At 52.8% G+C, this 23,225-nt stretch overlaps 1 protein-coding gene across 5 annotated transcripts in view; it reads left to right on the top strand.

Moving 5' to 3' along the window:
• ZMIZ1 (zinc finger MIZ-type containing 1) overlaps positions 1–23,225 on the top strand; it is a 256,585-nt gene that overhangs the window by 107,356 nt on the left and 126,004 nt on the right. Inside the window, exon 1 of one of the 5 annotated variants that reach the window (XM_045283538.1) lies at positions 16,111–16,134. The exons of the other annotated variants lie outside the window; for them this stretch is intronic. The gene's annotated coding sequence lies outside the window, so the exon portion shown is untranslated. Of the gene's footprint in view, positions 1–16,110; positions 16,135–23,225 lie in introns of those variants that run through there. 5 annotated transcript variants of the gene reach the window in all.

Here is a 23,225-nt window from a genome sequence, read left to right as displayed (position 1 = left end):
GATCTGTTACAATGGAAGTAAATTATCTGCCAACCTTTGCTGCCCAGCAGTTTGATAATTCAGATGTTCAAATGGTAATGGCTATGGGGGCAGTGAGGGGAGGACACAGTGAGCCAGTCACACAGAGTCCAGTGCCATATGGTTTCTCAAACCGGTAAGCTCTGTCCCCAGAAAGAAGTGAGCCAAAGCACCAGGCTCCCTCCAGTGGGCCACTGCAAGGTCATCTGAGGCCTGGCCTGTGCCTGGCCTGAACTTGTCCATGAGAACAACCTGTTGCTTTTTCTTTTCTGGTTATTTGTTTATTTATTTTCTTTTTATTGTGGGGAGAAATTCCTCCTGGAGAATAATGAAGAAGAACTTAAAGAATGTACCTGAACATATATTCTTGGGAAACATGAGGTTAATGGTTCAAACCCAGCCTGGCATTCTAAATGTTCCTGTAAAGACGACAAGCCAAGGAAGGCCTGTGGGGCAGTTCTGCCCCGTCACGGCTGCCAGGCGGTCACTGCGAGTTGAAATCAACTCCGTGGCACCTGATGAGAACAGTCTTCCTTCTAAGTCCCTGGGCTCTGCTGCTGCGACTCTGTGAGTGTGCATGTACATGTGTGTCCCAGGAAGTACTTATGACTTGCAACATGTACTTTATGTGCCTGAGCTCACGTAGCTGTCATAAAAGCCTATTTCACACAGGAGTCAACTGAGGAAAGAGAAGTTGTTGACGTGCCCCTGGCCACACAGTCTCTGGAAGGTAGGATTAGAGTTTGAACCCAACTCTGACTTTAAAGCTTGAGCCTGTGCCAGACCCAAAGCTCAGAGCACTTACCCTGGGCCTGTGATGGGGGACATCCACTACTACCCACCCTGCTACCAGACATAGTGACCAGAGAAGGCTGCCTGGAGGAGATGCCTCAGGTAGACCTGGTCTACTCATCCTCCTTGTCATAAAAGGTGGACCAGATGGCCACATACTTCACCGAGTGTCTAAAATAGTGGGTGCATAGTAAACGTGTTACCCGGATTACAGAACCATGCAGCCCAAGTTGCACCCCCAACCCAGGCAGCTAACCAACCCCACTTCCCCACCCCGGTATCAGACTGCAGCTAAGAGCCCTTCCCAGCACTGACATGGACCACGCTGTGACTAGGTGGGCTCTGCTTTAGAGATGCCTGGGATGGGCAGAGAAAGCTGTGGCTACAAATGAATGGAAGAGTATGAGCAAAGAGAAGGGCCTGGTCAGCCCACCACCCAAGGGATCCAGCCACCCCTCACCATTCAGTTCATGACCCAGTGGAGAGTAGCATGTGAGGAGGCCTGAAAAGTGGGTCGCATCTTTACTTGGTGGGCAGCCAGGAGCCAGGGAAGGTTGGGATCTACAAGAGGATATAGCTGTGGTCCCTGCTCATTCTTTATTCATTCCTGCATGTCAGAATCCAGAGAGCAGCCTCCGTTTGAAACCACTTCTACTCTGGGCGTGGTAGGGATGAGATGCTCATTTGGGGATACCTCTGTAAGCCTGAAGTATCTGAAACAAAGTTCAGTTGGTACAGAAGTGAGTAAAGTTAGAAGCGTTCATTCAGAAATGGGGTAGGGGGAGCACGACTCAGAAAACGCTTTGCACATACAGGATACTAGTGATTGATTTCTTCTTTGGGGGTGGGGTGGGTGGGGGGTGGAAGGGAAAAGGAAAAGCACAAACCAAGTCACCAGTGATGCATCTTCAATGGTCCACTCTCTGATGGCATACTCGGGCTGGAGTACCTACTGAAGTGGCCGTTGAGATTTGGATAGATGTAGAGATGTCATGATACAATTAACATAATTTGGGCAATAGACTACAATCTCACCTCCACCCCTTCATAGTACCAGGGACTTCAAATTTTAAGAGCCCTAGTGGTGAAGTTGGTCAGCAGTTCAAATCCACCAGCTGTTCCTGGGGAGAAAGATGAGGCTTTGACAACCAGACAGATCGATAGTCTCAGAAAGCTGAGGGAGCCATTCTACTCTGGAATTGACTCCATGAGAAGAGCGGGTTTGCTGTTGTTTGGCCAAAGGAATTTGCTCACCAATGGACCTCAAAAACAAAAACAACGAAAGACAGATTCATTGCCATCAAGCAATCGACTCGATAGGACAGGGTAGAACTGCCTCTATAGGTTTCTGAAATGCCATTCTTTCTGGGAGTAGAAAACATAACAGGTAATCAAGCTTATTTTTTGAAGCTGAACTACAAAAAAAAAAAGATACTAGTGATGTAGGATATTAGAAGCCGGGGAATGAAAAGTCTAATTCAGTGGTTCTCAACTTTCCTAACACAGTTTCTCATGTTGTGGTGACCCCCAACCATAAAATTATTTTTGTTGCTAGTTCATAACTGTATATTTGCTACTGTTATGAATCAGGCGACCCCTGTGAAAGCCCAAAGGGGTTGCGACCCACAGGGTGAGAACCGCTGGTCTAATTGATCCCTCCTCTCTGAATGGAGGAAACAGGCCTAGAAGTGAGAAGGGGCTGGTCCCAAAAGACCCAGGTAGTTACTGCAGAGGCAGGTGCAGCTGCTTTAGGGCTGAGCCTGCCTCCAACACCCCTGAATGTCCCTGCCCTTTCCTCCCCAGGCCTGTGCCCTGAGCCTGAGCAGAGGCCCAGGGGAGGAACCCAGAGGAAGGAGAACCATCAGTGTGAGTCACCACATCATCCCCGGCCCGTAGGGCATCCTGGGAAATGGTGGACCCCTTAGAGCCCAGCAACCCAAGCCCTTCCCATTTCTTAGATGCCAACTTATCAGCCCACCAGCAGCTGTAAGCCTGTTTGAATGTGTGACCCCAAGAAGCTCAGAGAAGTCAGCTGGGGCTGCTGACCTGTGATCTCGCTGTCTGCTCTGGGTGCCCCTCTGCCAGACTGTGTCCGTCTCTGTCCCCCTTTGACCATCATTCTCTTTCTCTGGGTCTCTGTCTCGGTTTCAGGCATTGTCTTTCCCTCACACCACAACGCTTTGTCATGTCCACGCAGATGCATGAGACTCCCAGGACAACCCTTTCCACCACGGTCCGTCTTCGTCTCCGCTACGTTTTCTCTGGGTGCTGCTGTTACACAGGGTCGCTCCTTCTTCGTTTTCCCCTTAATTTCATTTTCCCTCTCTGACTGTGAGCAGGGTGTGCGTGTGTAAGAGGACAGCAGTAAAGGGACATATACATACAGTCTCTGTCTTTACCTTTGTGGCAGGCTGCTCCTGGACGACTCCACTCCCTGGTGGGAGGCCACTGACTGGCCTGCTTTGTCCTCACAGGTTCTGGGGCTCCTGGCTGCTGTGGGGTGCTAGGGCCCTGCCTGCAGGACTGCTGGGAATCTCCAGGGAGTATGCCAGTGCCATGACTGGACAGTGGCTCGCCTTTGGAATGACCTGGGTGGGAAGCAACCGAGAGGGCACAGTACGTGAAAGACATAAGCAAGTATTTGATAGCAGTCCCTGAGATGTCTATTGTAGACATCCCTGAAAATGCCTGTGTCTAGTGCTGGAGCTCAGCAGGTCCCAGAAAATGAGCACGGGGTCTGGGGAGGGCAGCTGTGCTGCCGGGCCTGGGGCCTGGAAGTGGTGATGGGATAGGAAAGGACTGCCCCAGTGCCTGCAGCAGCTGCACAGGCCCCAAGAGTAAGGTTGTGTCTTTGCCCTCCTGGAGAAGTCTTTACTACCTGACAGGTGGGAAGAGCTCTCAGCCCTCTACCAAGCCACCCACCGAACCTGCACGTCTTTGTTCAGCACCTGCTTTATAACAAGCAAGGGCCCTGTTGGTGCAACCGTGAAGTTCGCAGCGACTAGCCAAAAGGTTAGAGGTTCAAACCCACTCACCACTCCACTGAAGAAAGACCTGGTGATCTTCTCCAGTAGCGATTAGGCAACAAAAACCCTATGAGGCAGTTTTACTCTCTCATGTGGGGTTGCTATACGTTGAAGTCAACCTTGTGGTACCTAACAACGCCCTGTACCAGGTGAGGTAGTGATGGTTCTGTGCAGGAGACTTGGATTCAACTCTCAGCCAGGGCAGCCGCCATGCCTCAATTGGCAAGGGTTTGTGCATCGCGAATGGTGCTGAGCAGGGCTCAGCATAGGGTCCACACTAAGACTAGGAAGGAATGTCTGGCGGTCGACCTCAGCAACATCAGACAGTGAAAAGCCTGTGGGGCACAACGGGCTGATCCCAAGGTGTCGGCTAACAGTGACCCTTGTGAGTGACTGCAGCACCTCAGGCGTCAGACAAATGCATCTGCTCGCATGGACTGACCCTCCAGCCTAGAGAGGCACAGAGCTTGCTGGTGGCCCTGAGATCCTCCCGTGTGCTGCTTACAGCTTCCTGCCCACCAGCCGAGCCCGGGGGCAGTCGGAACATAGACAGAGTGGACACAAAGGCCGTAAATATTGCATAGAAGCTCTTGGCAATGAGAGAATGTGGAGGACCTGCTTAGTGCTGAGGTTTGTGCTCAGCAGGACAAGAGTGGCTTCAGACACCAAGCAGTACTAGGGAGCAAGAAAGGTTGGAGAGGGCCAGCTTTGTAGTCCTTGGCTCCCAGCCCTGTCTGTTACACACATGCCTGTGACCTCAGCCCCACTGAGCCTCAGTCTCCCCATCGGTAAGGAAGGAATGGCAGGAAGCTCATAGACTTACGGGAAGAGCTGGCAGTGCCTGACCCATGGTAATCATGGAGCGAAGTCAGCCCTGGGCCACCCTGTCTGCAGGGGGCCGGGGGCAGTGCCATTCTGCCAGAGAATCTGCCCATCTGTGTTGAGGTCTGGTGGCACTGGGAAGTCTCCTCTCGTTGTGGGCTGCAGTGTCCCCATTTGTCCTACAAGGAGGCAGGACACAGCAATGCAGTTAGCAGGAGGCCAGGGATTGGAATTGGAGGCATGCAGTGGCTAGGTGCCTCAGCCACTAAGAGTGACCGTGGCTGGAGCTAGCTGGGAGTGTGGCCCCTCCGGGCTGAGCTCTCCTGCCTGCCTGAGTCCACAATGGCTCTCTCCATGCAGCAGGGCCCGGGGAAGGAAGGTGGCCTGCTCGTTGTGCCTGGCAGGGCCCCGTAAATTGAAAACATGATGTTTCCTGTTGGGGGCCAGAGGCGGGCTGGGCTTGGTGTGGCCTTGGACAGCTGGCTCTACACTCAGGAAGCCCTGCTCCCACAGCACCGCCACAAAAACAGTGGAAAAGTGAAACCTTTTCAAGTCAGTGTTTCCACTGTAAACAGCGGGTGAACACTGGCCCTGGGCCACTCGGAGCTGCTCGGCTAGGTTCCTCCACCCTGCACAGCCTGCCCTGTGTTTGGAGGCACTTTGGCCACCCTTCTGTCCCCCACGCTGCCCCCTCCCATCCGAAAAGTTCTGTGTCCCCAGCTTACAAAGGTTGTGAATTTGGTTTGTGAGGGGAGGGTGCCAGACCCAGTACTCCTCCGATCTGGACACCAGTCCTGCAAGCTCTGAACGAGAGGCACAGAGAGGTGCCACAACTTACCCGAGGTCCTACAGCAAAACGAGAGCAGAACTGGGCCCTCCCATCCCCGAACTGGAGGGTGGTCCCAGGCCCACTGGTCCCAGGAGGGCAGGCTCGGTGCATGGGCACGTGTTTGTCAGTAAATGCTTTGTAATGCGCGAGGGTATCTTTACTGGGTCCACGAACAGAGTAGCATTTTGTGGCACTGACTGAGGTATTAAGCATTAACAGCGCCCTTTCTTCCTGATTGTACAAGTAACGCAGAGTTATTGTAGAAAGCCTGGATCTCATCAGGCAGCTGCAGGAAGAGAAGAAGTCCTGCATGTAAGATCCCCTCTCACAGATCACACCGGTCAATATGTGGGTGTCTTTCTTCCTGGCGGCATCTCAATTTCCTATCGCTGTCTTTTAGTCTTACATCATGGGCATGATCAGGGTCATGGATTTTCCCTCGAACACATGCTTCTTTCCAGCCCACAGAATGGCCAGGGCAGTATCTTCCCCCGGCCTAGACTGGGTGCACTGGGGTGGGGTGTCAGGCACCAGTGTTTTCCACTGTAGGGAGATATCCCAACCACGCCACTTATTTTAAAGGCAAGGCCTGACTTGGCCTATACCCTGTGCTCTAGAATGCTCTGACTTGCTTTGGTACTTTGAGAAAATCCTTCTGCCTGGGCTTCAGTCTTACCATCCATGGAATGGGTGGAGGGCTCTGTTCTAGTCCTCATGGTCCATCTGCCACGAGTGCTGCTGACACACAGCGCACACTGCGTTCCTTGGGGCAGTCGGTCGGCCCAGAAAGAGATACTGAGGCCCTACCGTGTACAGTGTTGGTGAGACAAGTGCAAGAGTTCCCTCTTCCTGGCCCTGTTCTTGCCAAACTGTCCTGTTACTTTGATCCTGTGAACCCCCGCCTCCTACCCCCCACCATACCCCTCATTCCCTCCCTAGGCTGTAGCTGGAGTCCAGTGGTCACAAGAGGAGCCTCCTCGGCTCCCCTCTGCCCAGCTGGCATCCTTGGGCTTGGTATCTCTCAGACAGCTTTATGGAGGATGGATTGAGACTGTCTCCTTCCTGGCAGGTTTACTTCTTCATTTTTCAAGCCCTGCTCTGATTTTTCCATGACGGCTGCCCTTGCCTCCCCTGCCGGCTCCCTCCACATACCTCCCTGCCCTCCCTCTCTAATCTGTCAGCCAGGAGAGAGGGCCACTGGCCTCCAAGGTGATTGAATTATTGGGGGGAGACAGGCCAGGGTTTTCTGGGTGAGTGCTTTTGGCTTCTTGCCCTTGGAACATGCTGGGGGAGGGGTGTGTGAGCTGCGGTGTTCCCAGACAGCCCTACTCCTTCTGAGCCCCACCACCAACTGGGTGGGCTAGCCCAAGGCTCCCACTCTTCTCAGGCCCTCGTCTCCCATCCAGCCGCTGTTCAGGCAGGCCTCTTTCCAGCACCCTTCGCCTAGGGGAGGGGTGGGGGCAGCTGTGGCGGGTGGCACACATGTACCAGGGTCTTCAACACCTGTGCTCTGTGCTGCAGGCTGGGACTCAGAGTGGAGACCAGAGGGAGACTTCAGCTCAGGTGGCACCTACGGTGTGTGCTGGGTACTTTCCCTGCCTGCCTTCATTCAAACTCTCCTACGGGAACACAGGAGGAGGCTACCACTGGGAAGATGGCCTGGGCTACTTTTAAGGGCTGAAAAATGTACCTGGTCACAGCCCCTCTCTCACTAATTGTGACTTCGTGGGGGAAGGCTGTTCACTCAGAAAGGACCCCAGGCATTCTCAGTGGTCTGAGTTGTATGGAAAAAGAGACACAGAGAGGTGAAGGCACTAGCCCAAGGTCACACAGCATCCAGGCGCCAGCCCCTCCCATCTGGTGGAGGCAGCACTGCTGCCACTGAGTGTACCCTGACCAGCCATACGCCTTCTGTGGTAGGTCAGTTGTCGAGTGGCACCAGGAGGCAGCCCCTTTCTACTGATGTCTCTCACGCCACTTATTACCCCACCCCCACCCGCAACACACACACACACACACACACACACACACACACACACACACACACACTATCCCTTTGGAGACTGCCTCTGCCCTGGTTTGAAGGGAGGGGCTGGAAGGGGAAAGCCCCCTCTCCCCCCTCTGCTCCACACTCCAGCTCATGGAAATGAGAAACACAGTGGCTTCATTATCCCCAGATTGAATGAGCAGGGTTGCCATGACAACAGCCATCTCAGGCCCTAGAGGGGGCAGGGAAGGGGCTGAGGAGGCCGAGCCAAGTGGGAACCGGGCAGCCTGTGAGCAGGCGCACCAGGCAGGCAGGCTTCGGGGACAGAGAGACTGAAGAGGACAGAGTGCACAGACCCAGAGGCAAGAAGACATCACGCTCCATGGGCTTCCCTGGTCAGGCAAGCTGAAGGGATGGCATGCCTCCCATCTGCCTGACCTGACACCTATCCATCCGTCCCTTCCTGGAAGTGAGGTGGGGACGGTGGGCAGACTCATGCCTTGGCCATCTGAAAGGTGGGGGGGTGGGGGACAGATGGAGAGGGCAAGGGGAGTGGCGGGGCAGCCTGCTCTTCCACAGAGATCAGGCCTGGGTGCTCTTGTCACTTGAAGGAAGGAATGTCCCAGAGGGTACCAGACTATGACACAAGGTCACCCACGCTGGGGGTGTTGACCTCATGGCTGTGATAGGCTGTGCCCAAGGTGGCTCTAGGTGGCAGTCTGTGGTTACAGACCTGAGCTGGGACACATTTCATGGCCCTGAGCCAAGCCAAAGCCAGAGCTAGAGCTCACTGGGATTTGCCTGCCCAGTACCTGCCTCCTCTGCCCCCTGGCCAGTCTCCCAAGCACTCTGGCGATGCTAGACCCAGGCCTGGCCCTCTTGGTGATCCAAAGCACTGGCCTCCTAGCAAACAGGCCTGTCCAGGCCCCTCACGTGATTCAGAGACTGAGAAATTTGTCAAGCGTCACTGTTCTAGAGTAGTGAATGCCCAATGGACCATCACATAAGCCCAACCCCAGTTCCAAGTCCCAGGAGTCCCCAAGAGGTGCCGGAGTCTAGGGTTCGGCTCCTCACTGAGAAGCTGGTGATCTGAATCTATCTGGAGGCATCGCAGGAGAAAGGCTTGGCAATCTTCTTCCAGAACGTTGCCCGTTGAACGCCCTCTGGGGCACACCTGCTCTGAACACAAGGAGCCGCTATGACTCAGCAACTGGGGGTGACTATCCATCCCCCTACTATCATTTCAACCTTGCTCCTAACTCCAACTTCAACCCCAGTGCCTGGCTCAGCCCCCTGCACACATGCCCTGCTGCCCTCACACCCCGAGCTTTGGACTAAGCCATGCCCTCTGCCCAGATGCCCCTCTGTCTCCTGCTCTTCACCGAAGAAGCCCTTCTCTACTTCCTGATTTAGATGAGGAAGCCGAGACCCAGGGATGGGGTCTTCTGTGCCAAGGTCACCACAGAGTCAGGGACAGCATTCCCAGGAGACTGAGCCTTCGCTTCCTGGTTGGCACAGGAACTGGTGGCAGGTGCACTAGGGGAACTGTTTGGGGTGAGGTAGGGGCTCCGGCTGACGCAGCCCAAGCAGTGCAGCTTCTGCTGCATCCCCGATGGGTGGCCTTCAGCAGGCCCTTTGAGCCCCTGCAGAGATAGGCAGAGACAAGTGGCAAGGCATCCAACTTGACAGACATGAGGGGGTGGTTGATGGTCATGTGCTGTGCCCTCCTACCAGCAGTGGGAAAGTAGGCACAGGCAGGGGAAGCCCAGCACCTCCTGGACCAAGGAAACCCAGGGGTTCCCCAGCAATCAGCTTCAGTCAGGTCCCAGAGACCTTGTGTAAAAAGCTAAGAGGCCTCCCAGAGAGGCTAAGGATGTTTGCAGCTTCAGGACATAGGACAATTCTTGCCTGTCTCCTCCCAGAACCTAGAGGCCTGTCTGCCTGTCTTGGGTCTTAGCGCAGTGCTTTTGGCTTGGCTGGCAGAGTTTCCCATTCCTGTGATTGTGTCTCTAGAGCCATGACCCCTTCCTGACCTGCCTTCTCCATCTGCCCTGCACAGGCCACTTCAGGCCAGCTCTAGGCTTTGTGCCGCCCCCCATCCTCATGTTTTTCTTCCATCCTGCGCCCCCCCCCCTCCCCCCGCCAAAGTGCACACTCCAAGGCTTTACTTCCTTTGACCTTCCCTGCCAGGGCCACTGTGTGTACCGAGTCCGCCTCACAGCCACCACCATGGTCTCTGCCAGGTTCCCCACCCGCTGGCACGGTTGTCATTTCACCAGCCTGAATTGTAGGTTTGGGCTGGAAGAGGAGGAGCCAGGTCTCTCACCCTGGTGCCCGGTTAGAGAGATGCCTCTCCTAAGGAAAGGCTGGGCACGTGGTGCTGCTTGGGCCCAGAGGGAGATTTCCAAACCCAGCATTACCCAAACTGCGCGTGCGTGTGCGTGTGTGTGTGTGTGTGTGTGTGTGTGTGTGTGTGTGTGCCTGTGCTCATGCAGATCCATGTTTGTGATTATGCAAGTGTATGTGTGTGTGTCAGAGAATCTTTTTCTTAACTGCTTTTTTGACATATAATTCATGTATTATGCAATCCAGTAGTTTCATCATATTAAGAAGAGTTGTACAATCATCACCACAATCAATTGTAGGACAATTTCTTCTGTCTTTTACTCACTGTTTGTTGTTAACTCCCCATTTTCCCCAACTTCCCCTGCCATACTCCCAAGAAACCATTAATCCAGTTACTGTCTCTGTAGGTTTACCTATCCTGAATTTCATATACAAAAAAAAACAAAAACAACTAACAACAATAACAAAGTAAGAGAAATCTTTCTGAGTGTGGTGCATTGAGTGAAGCGATCTCTCTTACTTCGCAACATTCCCAGGGACCGCACAGTCTGGTTTCTAAATAAAAAAGCCAGAACTCAGAAAGGGCAGTGGACTGGGCTGAGGTCACACAGCAGGCTAGGGTAAAGCCAAGCCTTGTCCTGCCCACATCCCCTGCATTGATCCTGACTGCCACCCCCTGTGAGAGCCTTCTCTTGCCCCTCCTTTGCCTTCCTCTCATCCTGGGGGTTGGGGGACTGCCATGGAACTTGCAGAGACCCTGGCCCTGGGTGTACATTGGGACTGCATGGGACTGCCTAGAAGCCACCACAGCTGGCTACTAGGGGAGGTGCTATGGGGAGAGGTCCTGTGCCCCATCTCCTCTGCAGTCACAACAGGCTGGGTTTAGAATGGAGAATGTGGCCCAGCTCTAGTTCAGGGCATCTGTTATAGCTAGGTGGGGTGAACATCAATGGAGGGATCCCAGCTGGGCCTTAACCTGGCCCTTTTGCTACCCCTCTGAATGCTAGGGACAGGCCCTGAGGATCCCTAGTGTGGATTCCAGCCAAGATGCCTCAAAGGAGCCCTGGCTGTGTGACTTGAGGGGACACAGTGCAGTCGATCTAAGCACAGATGCCAAGACCAGGTGGCCCCTGCTCAGATCCATGGCCACAGTCACCGAGCCTCTCTGCACCTTACCTCTGATGGCGGTCGTGGCAGTTAAAATGCCTAGCCTAGCATAGCATGCAGCATGTGGGGAGTGTCCAGAGAGTGCAGGCTATCCACCTCCTGCTTGGTCCTGTGGACAGTGAAGTGTCCATCTGAGAAGGTGGGACCATATGGGCTGTCAGAAGGTAGGACAGATAACCTGGGCCTGATGTTGCTAAGAACCAAGGGACCTAATGAGCTGTCCAGACCATCTGGGCTGAACTGACTGCTGACCATCAAAGGACCTCCAGAGAGCATCTAGGTGCCTCATCATCAGGTCCTGTTTCAGAGCGAGAACGGGACGCGTGAGGGAACCAAGGCCAGGTGCAGGCCTGCCTGTTCTTGGGAATTCACGACATGTCTACCTGTCCCAAACACCTCGATAAAAAAGATTTGTGGGTGCAATTTGCAATCCCATCTTCTCTGAGGCTTATAAATCAGCTGCATGCTTTCTCTGGGCCTCAGGCACATGCACACGCACATTTGCACACATAGTCATGTGTGTGTCCACATACAGAGACTCAGTTCTCACACATACACCATAGAAGAAGGTATTTCCAGGGAACTAAGCTCTCTGAAGGGACAGTCTACCTGCCCCTTGTGGGGTGCCCCGACAAGGACCCACAGCTGAGAGACAGGCTAACCCAATGGTTACAGTGCATCCTGAGAGTTATGAGTCTGGGTTCTGGAGTCTGCTTTGCTGAATGAAAGCCCGGGCTGTACAGTTTACTGTGTTGTACTTTATTGTGTTGCTTACAAAGCTCTGTGCCTTTGTTTCCCTATCTATGGAATAGTGTTCATTATTGTATGTACTTCGCAGAGTAGTTGAGAGAATAAAAGAAGTTAAAATATGTAGAGTGCTTACACACAGGAAAAGCTAAGAAAGTTGTTGTTTTAAGTAGTATCATCAATAGTTAAGCATATTCTTTGGTTTTAAAATTAGCCCAGTGCTTGAGTCTCAGCTCTGCCTCTTGTAAGCTTTTCAAACTTGGGTGTATTACTGAGCCTGCAGGACCCTCCAGGTCCTGTAACATGGGCTGTAAAATGGGCTGCTTCATAGGATAGCTGTGAGGTTAAGAGAGGCCGGTTTATAACGGACACTCTCTCGGGCCCTAGGGAAGGTCAGGCCTCAGGTGGCTCTGCTCCTTGGCTGCTCTTGCTGGGGGAAGCCCAAGTGCAGGATGTTTAGAGGAAAGGAGGAGACTCTGGAAAGGGGAGCAGGGAATTTCTGGAAATCTCTCACCACTAGAGGAACAGACCATTAGCCTCAGCCTCTCCCTCTCCCATCTGATTCAGGGCGTGAGAACTGAGCTCAGAGGCTGGCAGGTGTGACTCACACTCTGCCACTCACTGGGTGGCCTTGGGCCTGTCACTTAACCCTTCATCTCCCTCCACTGGGGATAATTTCACCCTCTCCTCCAGGCAGCTGGAGAGCCAGTTAAATGAGTTAATGTATATTGAGCACTTAGAGCACAGCGCCAGGCTGGATAAGTGCTCTACAAATGCATTCAGGTCCCTCTCTGCCGCCTCTCCTGTCTCTCCCGCTCCCATCACACTCCCTTTTGCTGTCATCTGCATGGACTGCATCTTTCTAGGCCAGCTGTTGAAGAGCTCTCTCTGGGAAGATGGGCTCTAAAATCTACCAGGTGAGCCTGGAAAGGGAGGTGGCTACAACCTGGCTCTGTTCTTATCCAGCTCCCCTGCGCTGGCCATACCAGAGCAGTCTTCGGGCCACCTACCCTGGAGCCTCTCCCAGCCCCCTTGGTGTCCTTCGTGTTGTCAAAGGCAGTCTTGTTTCCAAGCTGGTGCTGGCATTTTACCTGCTCAGCCACAAAGCCCTGCAGGCATGCAGGCAGCAGGAGAGCCAGGCCGGTCTTTGCCGAGCTGACATCATGATGCCTCCCCTAGCCTTCTTGCTGCCCCGGCACAGCTGGTGAAGCCTTGGCCATTGGCGAGAGGGATGGTACGAGGGGGGAGCGGAGGGTTGGCCGGAACAGCCCAGGTGAGCCCCTGGTCCTCTCTCTGAAGTTCGAAGGCCCAACTCTCTGTTACCAGGGAAACCAGTGTGGTCCCTGAAAAGGAGACTATAACAGTTGGGCTCCTAGGAACCCTACCCACCTCCACTTCTGTCCCACAGAACGAGTTCCCTCCAAAACCCATTCGCCCTGACCCTGTTGAGTCGGCAGCAGCCTGCCTCTCCCTGCAGCCTACTGAACTGGTAGAAAATGAAATCTGCCCCTGACCTTGTCTTTTCCCCTCTTTTTTAAACATTCCGCTTGAAGCACAAGGACATGTTTTGTTTCTTCTTATTTACCTTCCTTCCCTGCCAGCTGGGGCTCTGCGTCTTTCTCTCCTCTGGTTAACTGGAGCTTTTCCTTTTTTTTTTTCTTTTCCCTGCTCGTTCAGCTGTCAGCAAAAATAAAGCTAGCAGGTTTATATTTGGAAAGCAGAGGGTCTTAGCCACCACATTGCTCTGTCCAGGGTAGGCCACAGCCTTTCTAAATCCTCCCCCTACCATGACAGTGGCTTGAAATCCAATTCCCAGATTGGCATAGAGAGAGCATGCCAAGGGGGAGAGAGGTGGGGAGGGGGGCAGGGAGAGATGCAGCTCTGTTTTTATTCATGTTGACTTTTAAATGCCACTGGAGGGTCATGGGTGATTCTTCAGTGAGCGGACAACACCAGGCCTTGGGAGAAATTGTGCTAAAATTGAACAAGCCTAGAACAAGCCTGGAGTGATCAGATATAGAGTGAGTGCCCATACTTCTGTGCAAGTGGGCTCGGAACCCACCAGGGGCCCTGAAATCACGTAGCTATACTGGTAGGGGTGGACAAATGGGCCAGGACAGAAGGGAGAGAGAAATGGGGGCATCCTCACTTCCAGAGCCCGGCTGCTTCCTAGGATACAGTAGAGAAGAAGCAACGGGTGCCCAGAGGCCCAAGGAGCCTGGGTAGTGTGAGCAGCTTGAGGTTGGTGGTTTGAGCCCTTGCAGTGGCCTCAAGGAAGGATTACAGCTGAGGAAACCTTGTAGTCATTCTGCTCTATGACATGTGGAGGCTGGAATTCAACAGCAATGGCTTTGCTTTTGATTTGAAGACTTCTGTCTCTTGTGGTGCTATTAGATAATAAAGGCCGGCAGTTCAAACCCACCAGCAGAAAGATGAAGCTGTCTGTTGTTGTAGAGTCACCATGAATTGGAATTGACTTGATGGTAGTGAGTTTGGTGTTTCAGTCTGTTCTAAGTCCCAGGGATACCCCTCCCCCCTTTAGACTCTCAGGCTCCCAGTCTAAATGACTGCATCAGAGCTGAATCCTCCCCCACCCTCCTCCATCGAGATTCCTCCACCCTCAGATCTCCCCACAGTGCAAGTTTCTGGAACTGCTTTGTCTTGGTGATCTGAGCAGTTCATGTTTCACCCAGACTGGTGCTCTGTTCCACAAGTAATTTCAAACAGATTCTGTCCCTCTCCTAGCACTTCCACAGAGGGAAATCCAGGAGCAGACTCCAGCTTGCAGGCAGCAAGGAGCCTATTCATCCAGTACAAAACCAGCCTCAGAAAGCAAATAGGTTCCAAGGAAGTAGGATTTGGGTGCAATTTCAAGCCCTTTCCAGCCCATTCTGGATTTCCGGCAGATCATTCTGGGTGATTCCTGAAACCCTCTGTCAGATCTTGCTATTAGCATGAGGCTCTCAGGGTGTATAGAGTAAACTAATGAATTACAGCATGATTACACAGCACATAATTAACTTTGTAATTAATATGCAACTGCCACTTAAGCTAAAACACTGCTTATAGAGATGTACGGCCACAGTAAATCACAGGTCAGAAATAGCACTTTGGAATTTTCAAAAGAATAAGCGTAAGCAGGGAATCACTTAAGGCAGCAGGGCAAGTTAATTAAAAAGCAGATGAATTGTGAGCATCCTGGTTCAATTCAGCATCTTCTCTGGTAAGGAAGATCTTGATGCCACCCAGCCGGGCACAATGTCCAGGCAGGCCTGTGACTTTATTGCTAAGAGAAGGCAGGTCTTTTGCCTGCCCCTTGCCCCAGCCACACTGGCCCTGTGATGCACCAAATCTCCCTCCCCAGGAGCCTGTGGGGATGCCCCAAGCCTGGACTGGGGCCCCTGAAGGCTGGCAGCTGATAGATTGGTGCATTATCTGCCGTCCCCTGGACTTTAAGCTCTGGAATTCAAGGTTGGCATCTTTCCTTTTAGACATTTCTTCTTCCCCTAGCTTCTTGCCCGAGCATTTGAACTAGGAGACGCCTTGGACATCATGTCACTCATCCTGTGTTACCAAAGCCATGACGTGAAGGGCAGGGCCACAAAGTCACATGGTGCCATGGGGAGTCTGGCTCTCTTCCCAGACCATAAGAAACAGGGTGGGGGTGGTTCTGACCTCCCTTGACTTCACAGGGGGGAAGAGGAGACACCAGCATCAGCCCAAGGCCCATTCCTATGAAGTGGCGATTACAAACATGTCTCTTATCTTCCAACCTTTCTATCAATTCCTATGGTCATCACTGCCACAGTGCGTTCTACAGCACTGGGTTCAATAATTCATTGTAGTGGCTACATAAAACTCACAGACCATCCTCACAGTTATAGGGTTTATTGGGTTACAATTCGGGACCTGGAACAACTCCAGATCCAGTTCATCAGTCAGGAGAGCCTCCTCTCCGCTCCCTGCATAGACACGCCTCTCTCCGGCCCTCAGCACTGTTAGGGCAAGTGCTGCAAAGCCCTTCTACTTCCGCCAGTCAGTGCTCAGAGGGGGCACACTCTCGGCCTGCCTCCCGAGGCACTCAGCTTTCTGACTCTCTGCTTGGCAGGTCCACATCACTGCTTCCTGCTGGTCTCCCGTTGCCACCGTTTCTCTGCCACTGATGTCCCCCATCTGTCATCATCTCTGGTGTCACAACTTTCTGCCTCCTGATTCAGCGAGGGATCTCGGGTCCAAAAGACACGCGCTACTCCTGGTTTTTCTTTCCTGATGGTCATACGATCCTCTCTCTGCCATGGTGGTAGCTCATTTTAAACCTCGTGGGATGGCAAAGCTGATCAATCCTCACAGTCTCCCTGCTATCACATCAATTCCAACTCATAGCAACCCTGTAAGACAAGGTAAAACTGCCCCTGTGGCTTTCTGAGACTATTACTCTTTACAGTACCTCAGCTTTCACCCATGAAGTGGCTGGTGGTTTCAAACTGCTAACCTTGTGGTTAGCAGCCCAATGTATAACCACTAAGCCACCAGGGCTCCAGTCCTGACAAGAGTGTCCCATATACCTGAATTGCACTGTTCCAACTCCACCAAGTGATTTGCATTAGTCCCAAGCTACCCACTCCCTTGGTGGACTCGAAGCACCTCCCGTTTGCATAGTCCCACCCTTGAGAAGATGGACTGACACAGTGCCTGCCACCATGAGCACCGTGACCATAACAACGGTGAGCGAGCCACGCTTCCTTCTGCTGTCCATCAGGCCTCCGTGAGTCTAAACGGACTGGACAGTGCCTAACGGTGACATCCACCCAGCTGTCGTGGGGGAGGTAGCGAGGTTATGGCTCCCACTCAGCCCCCTGCTGTTGAGTTGAGTCTTACTTATAATTACCCTGTAGGGTAGGGTCGAGCTGCTCTATGCAGATTCTGAGACTAAATCTGTACAGAGTGGACAGCTTCATCCTTCGCCCATGAAGTCTGTTGGTTTTACATTGCCAACCATGTGCTTAGCAGCCCATTGTTTAACCTACTGCACCACCCAGTCTCTAGTTTAGGCTAGAAACTCAAACCGCACGGCCATCAAATTGAAGCCGACTTATAGCAACCCTATACGGCAGGGTAGAGCTGCTCCTGTGAGTTTCCCAGACTAACCACAGGAGAGTAGAAAGCCCCATCTTTCTCCCTTGGAGAGGCTGGTAGTTTCAAACTGCTGGCCTTGCAGTTAGCAGCCCAATTCATAACCACTGTCCCCACCAGGACACAGACTATAGTTACACTGCAGTGCACCTCCTCTGCCATGGCCCCTGCCATTGTAGGGTTGTGATTATCCTAAGGACTTTGCAATGTGTCAGACCCAGGTCCCAATCATAGCAGCCCTTTGTGACCCTGGGCACCTGTGCATAGTCTTTGTGGGCCTCGGTTTTCTCATCTATAAAGTGGGAGCATGGTGCCCCTTTGGCTGGATTGGTAGAAGAATTTGGAAAGAGTCCTCCCTAAGTGTCAGGTGCCTTTTGCAGCTTCATGGGGTTGAAGGTTGGCGCTGACTGAGGTCACTCCCTTCTCCTGAACCTTGTTAACCCCTGGAGCTATAGAAACTGGGGTCCAGGCAGGCCACAGAGTGCTAGGGACACCTGCCCGGCCCACGGAGTGGAAGCCCCTTGGGCTTATCCGGCCTTGTCAGCCCAGGCACATAGCGATAGCTATAAGGGGCTGACCATCCCCAGACAGGGGCTAGTTGCTGGGCTTCAAATCTAACAGACCTGGTTTTAAATCCGAGCTTTGCTGCTTTTTGGATGTAGGATCTTGGATGAGAGTCTTCGTTTTTGTCAGTCTTAGCTTTCCCATCAGTTAATGGTGCTCCTCACTTTGCCCTTGGTTGTTTCGTTAGGCAGGCAATTCTCATAAAATGGCAGGTCCAGTACCTGACAAAAGTAAGTGCCTAATGAGTGTTGTGCACATTGTCCTGGTTGTTATGAATAACCACAAACTGAGAGTCCAGAATGGTCAGCCCCACAGAACCAGGGGGAGAGCTGCCACTGGGACCTGGGCCCTTCAGAATGTATTGCGTGGGCAAGTTTTGGGAGTGGTCCGAGTTGACAGAGTGGTCAGCTTGACTCCCAAGCTGGCAGAGCGTCTACCACAAGTAGCTTATATGACTGACCACTGATTGCCCTTCCAGGAAGTGGCCTAGCACCTTCCCCTTCCCTGGCCCCTCGGGCAGACTCCTGGCCGTTTGGGTATACCTACCAAGGAACTGGCTTTCACGAAGCTGGGCACGGTATTAGATCCAGAATCCAGGTTGCAGTTTTCAATTATTTCAATTATTCAATTATTCCTTGATGTTTAAAAACAAGCAAACCCAACTCACTGCCATCAATTCTTCCCTGACTCATTTTAACCCTACAGGACAGAGTCGAACTGCCTGCCCCTTATGGTTCCCAAGACTTGAAATCTCTATGGGAGCAGACAACCTCATCTTTCTCCTCCTGAGTGACTAGTGGGTTCAAACCACTGGCCCTGTGGTTGGCAGCTCAGTGCACCATCTCCTTCTATGACGCCTCAAAGTTAATTTAATGATATTAGTGTTTTGTGAACCAGTAACTAGTCTGAGGGGAAAGGGGTGGGGATCAAAGACTTAAGTGCTCAGCCACTAACAGAAAAGTTGGTGGTTCCAACGCCCCCAGGGGCGCCTCAGAAGAAAGGTCTGGCAGTCGGTTCCTGTAAGGACCCAATAACAAAAACCGCATGAAACAGCGGTTCTCAACCTATGGATCGCGACCCCTTTGGGGGTCGAATGACCCCTTCACAGGTGTTGCCCAATTCATAACAGTAGCAAAATTACAGCTATGAAGTAACAACAAAAATAATTTTATGGTTGGGGGGTCACCACAACATGAGGAACTGTGTGAAAGGGCCATGGCATCAGGAAAGTTGAGAACCCCTGGTATAAAGCATAGCTCTCTACATACTTGAGAACGCCATAAATAATCAGGATCGAGTCCATGGCTACTGGCTTGGCTTGGCTTTTGTTTGACCTTTGGGACAAGCCTGACCTTTAAGGCCTTCCTCCGGACCTCCTGAGGTGGACAGAATAGATAGCCTACCCTCATGTGTCTAGCCATGGGATCCTTTAGTCCAGAAGCATCTCAAGGCTGCACTGCCTGGGGACTATCCCAGCTACCCTCCTCTTTTCTTCTCAGGACAGGCAGACCTCCTCCCTGGCCTCCCAGCCTCCACGCAGAGATGCCGCCTGGCCTGTTCAAATCTCATACTCGTGTCCATGTAGCAAGCCCCGTACCTGACCCAGGCCCTCTGCTGATGCTGCCTAGGGAACCGAAGAGCATTGTTCGGCTTACAAAGCCCAAAGCTCCTTCCTTCTGGAACTTTCTCTGGCTGGCCTTTGCCTCTTAAACAGCTCTTTCAGCTCCTCAGCCTGGCTGATGGCCATGGGAGCCTTGCTTCCCTCACCACCCTCTCCATCCCACACTGTCCAAGGTGCTTTTCCTAGAGACACCTGGGTGGGGGAGAGGGGAATGGGCCAGCCTGGCTCACCCCACCCTCTACTCAGAGAATGCCCTCTGCTATGTTTTACAAATTTAGCATCTGGATATGATTTTGTTATAAGGTTAATATCTACACACACACACATACACGCACACGCACACACACGCACACACACAAGAGCCTGGCCCCTTGGAAAGAGCAGAGCTTGCCGGGTGCCTGGAGCTGTGCTCAGAGGCTCCTATTTACTCACTCAAGAAGCACAGCCGCCCACCATTCCTACTTCCATTGAACCGAGGGGGAGCCTGAGGCACATGTGGGGCCATGGAAGCCTCCAGGTAGCAAGGGAGGCTTGAACCCAGCAAGCCTGGTGCCCTTCACAGCTAAACTCTACTGCCATTTAGATGGGCCAAATGAGGTTGTGACCCAAAAGTATTTCGTGAACTGAAGAGTGCCGCATCAAGTACCAAACGAGTGCATCATTGTAAAGCACGGGGCCTATGAGTTTGGTTCCACGAGCTTTCAGCTGGCAGGGGGTGCTCCATGTGTTTCTGAAGGATTCCCAAGGATGGGGTGTGGTGCACAGAGGTGGCTCCCACATTTGGCCTTGGAGTGGGCAACCCAGTCTCCTTAAGCACAGTCAAGTTGCCAGTCAACGTGATAGACTACAGACCCAGGTGGCTGGGACCACAAACTGTGGGCTATCTGAGAAGTGTGGGGAGGGCTTTTGTGGCTCAGTGCACCAGTCTTAGCCCAGTTGGACCCTCTGACGTGAGGGTGTCGGGCATCCCTGCACAGAGCCATGGGTACCACACTGGGTCTCTGGAGGAGGCGCCACAGATTCTGACAAGGATGCAGAGCCCCTTGCCAGATGCCCTGCCCCATCCTGCCCCTACAGAAGCACTAGCAGCTGAGGAGGACAGGCTGAGGCTTCCGAGGCCAGGGGGTAGGTCCTTCCCCACCCCCAGTTTGCGGGGAGACCTTCTGCTCAACTCCACTGCTGCCCTCGCCCTCAGTTTCCTCATCTATAGATGTTAGGGGACTCTGGCTCAGTGGGGTCCTTGTGCAAACAGAGTAGGACTGCTCCCCACGGCTTTCCAGGGCATGACTGTTCAGAACAGGTCACCAGACCTTTCTTCTGGGACACCTCTGGCTGGGTTTAAATGCCAACCTTTCACTCAGTAGTAGTACTAGTAGTAGTAGCAGCCACACTATTCAGAGTAGTAGTAGTAGTAGTAGCAATCATTTGAACCACCCAGGATATCCCAATGTTAGGACACCCACTGCCATCAAATCAATTCCTACTCCTAGTGACTTTATATAGGGTTTCTGAGACTAGAAATTGTTACAGGAGTCAACAGCCTCATCTTTCTCCCTCAGAGTGGCTGGTGGGTTTGAACTATCAACCTTGCAGTTAGCAGTTCAATAGCTAACCCAAAGTACCACCAGGGCTCCATAAATCCTAGGACAGGCCTGAGATCAAAACCATGAGGACTCTGTTCCACCTCTAGCTCACAGAAAGATCTCCCTTCTGATTTCTTAGTTTCCTTAGTAATTTTTTAAAATTTTTTTTAGGAAAAAACGTTTCATTTGTTTTATTTGATAGTTCATAGCCACTAACTATAGGAGAAGATACACCATTGGTGCAAAATAAAAGTAGGAGGTACAACTAGTGCCCTCGCTCATCGAAGCCTCCCTGTGTGATGTGGGTAGACTCACTCACCCTTTCTGAACCTCAATTTCTCTGCCCACGAACGGGGACAATACTCGCTGGCAGGCAGCTGTGATGTGAAGCAGCTTGCAGTGTGGCTGGCTTGCTGGGTAGCCCATGCACGAGACTCTCACCTTGAATAGAGCCTGCCTCGGGATTCCTAGAGCACAACAGACACTAGGGCAGCAATTGGGAAATCTGTGTTCCAGTCTCTGCTCGCTCTGACTGGGTGGTGGCCTCAAGCAAAGCACGCCCCTTCCCCGCCCCCCACCACCAAAACACAATCTCCTACCTCCACAGTTTGCATCTCTATTCCTTCTTCTTTCTGCGGTGGAGGTGCCAGAAGTTTCCATGCCATGATAAGTGCCAAGGAGTTAAGAATGACTGGCAGAAGGGTGTGCAAAGGATTGCTTGGGCATGCCTAGACTCAGCAGGAAGAGTGTGGTGGCTGATTAGCCATGCCTGCCATGGGTACAGGAGGTGTTTGGTGCGTTGCAGCCCTGCCATCCCTGGACAGGTGGTCCTGAAGGGATCAGCCTGCTCTGACCAGCTCCCTGTGGTCTGTGCCATGGGCTCTGCCTCAGTCTGGAACTCCTACAGAGGGCCAGGTGGGATGATTTGGAGCCAGGGGGAGCTGGGATCGGGAGAGGACACTGGAGAACGCCTCATTGCAACCTCTGCAGGGAGTGCCAGTCTTTGAGAAGGCCCGAGCTGATGGGCAAGAGCCCTGCCTCCGCTTCATGGCGTTGCAGCCTTGGGGATTACAGGCATGAACACTGCTGTCTAAGGGAAGGCTTGTGGCTGGGACACAGCAGAGGGCAGCACCAGACAGGCCTGTGACCCCCTCCCTTCATCTTGGTTCTGCCCTCAGTCCTCCAGGGAAAGGACAGCCCCCTCCCTACACTCTCACTATGGGACACCTGCTAGGTTACCATGGAGAGCATGATGCAGGAAAACCTCATGGGCTTTGTAATCAGACCTGAGTCCAAGCCCTGGCACTGCCACTTCCCAGAAGTGTGACCTTGAACAAGTCATTGGATACCCCTGAGCCTCTGTCACAGCAGTGACTGCAGCAGTCATCATTGGAACATCACAGAGTGTCCTGAGACTTCGGTAATATCGACAGAATGCTTAGCACCGGGAACATGCAGGCCGGGGGTTTCTCCTTTCACGTGGAGGCATAGCCTTGAGAGTGAGAAACCTTCCCAGCCCTTGTCCAGCCCTCCTTCCATTTTGGGATGAGAAACTGAGGATGCTCACCATAAGATTGGGGATTTGGAGGGCAGCCAAAAGCTGACACCTTATCAGCTGGGTTGTCCTCAAGGGCATGGCTTGAGCATTCGAAGGGGCCATATGCCCCAGAGGAATGAGCGCTCCCAGCACAGGTAAGATGGCCCAGCCCAAGGCCAGCGCCTTTCCCTCAGGACATCACTGACCCATGTTCCCCTTGGTAGGTTATTGCTCCAACTGGGTGAACTTTTGTTTCCTAGACAGGTTATCAGGGCCAGCTGTGTGGAGTACCAATGCTCTATCCTATAGCCCATTAGCAAGCAGAGACAGGCTGTGTTCCTGGGGATAAGGGGTGTGGGGGTATGGAGGGAAATGGGGTCGGGTCCTAGAGAGAAGTGGGTCCACCCTTCCGGGAGCCATGAGGACTAGATGTTCAGAGGAGCACTGCCCAGGCCAGCTTCAGACCTGTTGTCCACACCCAGAATTTTCCTCTCCAAACACTCTCGAAGCGGCTTCACGTAGCTCCTTGGCTCTGTGAGTCAAGGCAAGAGGGCACTTCCCCTTTGGGCTTCCCTCTACCTCAGGGCCAGAGAGATCTGGCTGTCAGGGCCTGCCCTGTCCCACCTTCACCCTCAGGTGGCCCAAGGGCCTGCTCCAGTTGCCCGGCAAGCATTGGAGGGCAGCGGGTCCCAGGAAGGTGCCCCACACCGGTCTTTTGCCCTCTGCCCTTATTTCTGACACCTTATCAGTCTCCTCCCTCTCCATCTCCTGCCCTTGGGCAGTGTGACCAGAGAGAGGAATGGCCCCTCTGTCTAAATATCTGCCTCTTCGCCTTTCAGATAAGAAGGCATCAGACTCGACCATGCTTACCTAACCGCAGTCACTTGGACCCCTCCCAGATTATGTTCACAATGTTTCTGCCATCACTACCTGATTTAATCCAACCAGGGGTAGTTCGTGGGTAGATAGATAGTGGTGCTAGTCTCTGGAAAGGCCTTACTATTGACAATCTAATGAGAGCCCCAAACTGGTGGATAGATGCCGCCCCCCCCC

This window comes from Echinops telfairi, unplaced genomic scaffold, assembly GCF_000313985.2.
Source record: "Echinops telfairi isolate 266 unplaced genomic scaffold, ASM31398v2 ScPeMD7_7462;HRSCAF=8500, whole genome shotgun sequence".
Classification (NCBI taxonomy): domain Eukaryota; kingdom Metazoa; phylum Chordata; class Mammalia; order Afrosoricida; family Tenrecidae; genus Echinops; species Echinops telfairi.
The sequence above is the reverse complement of the archived record's forward strand: the minus strand, read 5'-3'. Positions and strand labels throughout refer to the sequence as shown.